This window comes from Eurosta solidaginis, chromosome 3 (assembly GCF_040869045.1).
Source record: "Eurosta solidaginis isolate ZX-2024a chromosome 3, ASM4086904v1, whole genome shotgun sequence".
Lineage (NCBI taxonomy): Eukaryota > Metazoa > Arthropoda > Insecta > Diptera > Tephritidae > Eurosta > Eurosta solidaginis.
The window spans coordinates 169,985,582-169,989,666 of record NC_090321.1 but is presented as its reverse complement, the minus strand read 5'-3'; positions in this window follow the sequence as shown (position 1 = coordinate 169,989,666).

The window sequence follows — 4,085 nt, the reverse complement described above, 5'->3', positions numbered from 1 at the left end:
AAGCGACTTGAGGATTTTGTTGCTACTTTGTACTTTACAATTTCGGTGGCATAACCCTTGAAGGTTAGAGTATTATCGAGCTTTACCCCTAATATCTTTAGGTGACTGACAGTCGGTAGTGTGACACCATCGACGCGTACGTCCAATCTTTGCGACATCTGTTCCTTCCACGTCGTAAACAGGTGATAATACTAAGCTGCGCGAGGTGAAGAAACCGGAAAGATCGGGGAGATAGCTGTTTATTTTAGAAACTGATTCATCAATTGAAGAGCCAGGTCCTGTAGCCATAAATGTGCAATCGTCAGCATAGGAAATGATTGTAACTCGTCTGGTGGGGAAGGGAGTTTTGATATGTGAAAATTAAACAGAAGCGTGGATAGGACACCACCCTGTGGAAATCCCTGTTTAATTTTTCTAGGTTTGGAAATTTCGTCCATCTTTTTAGACAAGTTAGACAAGCGGGAAGGTGTGAGCCTTCTATATGTCAAAAGCTTTTGACAGGTCAAGTGCCACGAGCACCGTCCTATGATGGGATTTTTGCTGATTTAATCCGTAATTAATCTGAGCGTTAATGGCATTGAGCGCGGTGGTGGTGCTGTGCATTTTACGGAAGCCATGTTGGTGCGTGACTAGGCGAAGATTTGCCGTGAAATGAGGGAGCAGAACGGTTTCCAATGCTGTTCGCCTTCGTTAGCCGGTTTGCCAGGCTTTAGTAGCGGGATTATCCTTGCCATTTTCCATTTTTCGGGAATAACGAAGGATTCCAGTGACAGGTTGAAAAGATGTGTGAGGAATTTTATTCCCTCATCGCCAAAGTTATTTTGCATTGGCATGGCTATTCCGTCGGGGCCTACCGACTTGGAGGGCTTGGACTTACGGATGGCTGCTTCAACCTCTGTGGGTGTGATGGTAATGGGTGCACCCATGGGACGTCGTGTTTACGTTTATGAGTTTATGAGCTTCTTAGCACGACGTCTGGCTTTGTCTATAGAAGAAGGCATTATAAATTGTCGGCAAAAGCCGCTCGCGCATTTCTTCGAATCAGATAAAGTTTTATCACCGAAGGCTATAGATATTTTATCGTTGTGTTTAGTTGGATTAGACAAGCATTTGACGGTTGACCACAATTTACCAACACCCGCAGAGAGGTTGCAGTTCTTTAGATGATCCTCCCATTTGGTACGTTTATGTTCATTTAGCAGCCGCATGATAACCAAGTTAAGACTCCTAATAAAGGGCTCTCTAGGGTTGAGGTGTCTCGAAAGGTCACGTTCTCTTGCTAAATTTGCGGTTTCGGCCGGGAAATGCGGTATGATTTCAGGTATTCTACCGATCAGGATGAAGCGTGCAGAAGCGATGACCTTGCGGAATGCATGCTCGCCCTGCCGGACATCGGTCGGAATGGGAAGATCAGCAAAATATTGATTTGTAAAGGTTGTGTAGTCTTCCCAATTGGCTTTTTCTAAATTAATGAAAGTCCGCTTTTCAGAGGTGATAAAATTGGTATGTCGCTCAATTGAAAGGAGTATGGGCAGGTGATCAGAAGCTAAAGTAAGGATCGGTTGCCATTCAATGCAATTTGTGAGCCCTGCATTGACGACTGAGATGTCAGGTGAACTGTGGCAATAACCTGCAATATTGGTGGGGGCGTCGCCATTTATCGTGCAGAAAGTCGTATTGTCTATTTGCTCTGCTAGCTGCCTGCCGCTGTTGTCATTTGGAATGCCAGATATCGTGGTGAGCGTTGAAAACGCCAAGGATAAGACGGGTTTCGCTACAGAGTAGCGTACTGATATCAGGGCGATAGCCACTTGGACATCAGGTGGCAGGGGGAATTAGATGTTAATTATTTCTAGGTCAACATCGCCTGACCGGATGGTTATGCCTTGACTTTCTAAGGTATTATCCCTGCGGCTGATGTTAGTTTGAAATATACTATATTGCACGGTGTGATGAGTGATAAAGGCAAGGCCACCACCATTACCCCTTGTGCGATCTTTCTTATAAATGTTGTAGCCATCGCAAGTTCGGAGGTCCGATCTGGCAGTTAGCTTTTTTTCTTGAATTGCGGCTATACGGATATTATTTTTATTCACGTAATAAACTATCTCCGCGATCTTGTCAGTTAAACCGTTACATTTAAGTTGCAGAATTCTGAAGTGCATAGGGAGGCAGTCGTCACTCTGGGAGTCAGAGGTGGATGAAGGCGCTTTGAAGAATATAGGCTTTGTCGAGTGTGCTATCGGATTGCTGCTGGTGTACCTGGTGTCAATGAGATGGTACTAGTGTTTTGGCGGCAAGGTGCAACGAATGTACCGGTCGGACGATTTCCGTTTGTAAGCCCAGATCATCTATGAAGGTAGCATAGGCCAAGGCATGAACTCTGAGCCGGCATACGGAACACATGGTGTGGGGGACAAGGAGTTGATGACTCCTTCTTACGCGAGTACGAGTGCCGGAAAGGGAGGGAAAGGACGGCGGTAAAAGCTGGTGCTCGGCATTGCTACTATCCATGTTACGTAGCTTGTAGTGATGGGTTGTAGCGGCCGCGTTAGGTGAAGCACCATTTGGCGCGAGCAACAGCAGAAACGATACAATATAGAGACATTGCATAGATGAAAAATCGTGTGAGGCGAGCTTCACAAAATTCTAGTAGGTCACATTCACCACTTACCACAGCAGAGTTTGTTAAATTACCACTGTCTGTATTTATTATTTAATAATTATTTGTACACTTTTTATTCAGCTAATGTGTTCAGAATTTTAACTTTTACTCACTAAAACTCCAATCAGTGTATTTCTGTGCTTAAATTATGTTAAAAATTGTGCTAAAGTTTAGGTGTGGTGACAGTGACCTACTAGAATTTTGTTACGCTCCACTGCTTTCCACCGAAGTTCGCGCATGCAATATCTTTATATTCAAAAATGTTTGGAACAGCGGACGGTTGATGTGGACTGCTGAGCAGCGTCGCTGCTAGAAGGTGGCGGAGGTACATTTGAGAGTGAACCGCGGAACTTCTCTGGACGTGAATAGCAGGGAGCCACAAAGGTTTTATAGAAATTTCGGGGGCGATGAACGTTGGGTTCTAACCCAAAACAGCTCGAACGATGCAACCATCTTTTACACGTAACACATTGACAAGAGTAGGACCTACTAAGATAAATCCTTTTCCGACATATGCAGCAGAACCACAGCCTAGGACCGGGGTTAGGCTCAATACCTTCCTGGAGCAGCAAGAAGCTGCTGCGAGAATGACAATTTGTGGGAGGGACGCAACAAATTAAATGGGGTTGTACTGAAATGAAAATCCTTGGTCGGGAAAAAAATTCCGAGTAGCTCCGGTACGAAGAACCGGCTGCCGCGGGAAGCGGGTTGACGTATATATTCATGTTCTTTTAATGACGAAAGGTTTCAAGACCCGGGGCAAATTCCGAAGAGTTGGTATTAGATAAAGAAGCAAAAAAGTGGGTCTTGCCGTAAATGACGATAAGACGTGGCCTTTGTAGCCACGTCACTGGTGAGGAATATAAATTAGATACTGTGAAGGATTTCGTCTATTTGGGAACCAGCTTTAATAGCAAAAATAACGTCGGCTTAGTAATCAAACGGAGAATAAATCTTGCGAACAAGTGCTTCTTTAGGCAATTGAAAAGTAAAGTCCTCTCTTGACGAACAAAAGTCTCGCTCTACAAGTTGCTCATGATACCTGTGCTGATGTATGGCTCGGAATCATGGACATTGTCGAGAGAAGAAAAGTTTTCCGGAAGATTTATAGTCCGGTCCGTGATGTCAACGGCGAGTATCGAAGGAGGTATAATGATGAGCTGTATGAGCTTTACGCAGATATGACGATAGTGCAGCGAATAAAAACAGAAAGCTTTGCTAGCTAGGTCATGTTATGCAAATATATACATACGCTCCGGCCAAGAAAGAAAGTAACCGCAGTTTGGAATCAGAGGAAGGAGAAGATCTCCAATGAGTTGGGAGATTCAGTTGTAGGAAGATTTGACCTCGCTTGGTGCTCCCAATTGGCGACTGTTATCGTGAAACAGGGAGAGACCTCACGGTTAAGCTCCAATTAATG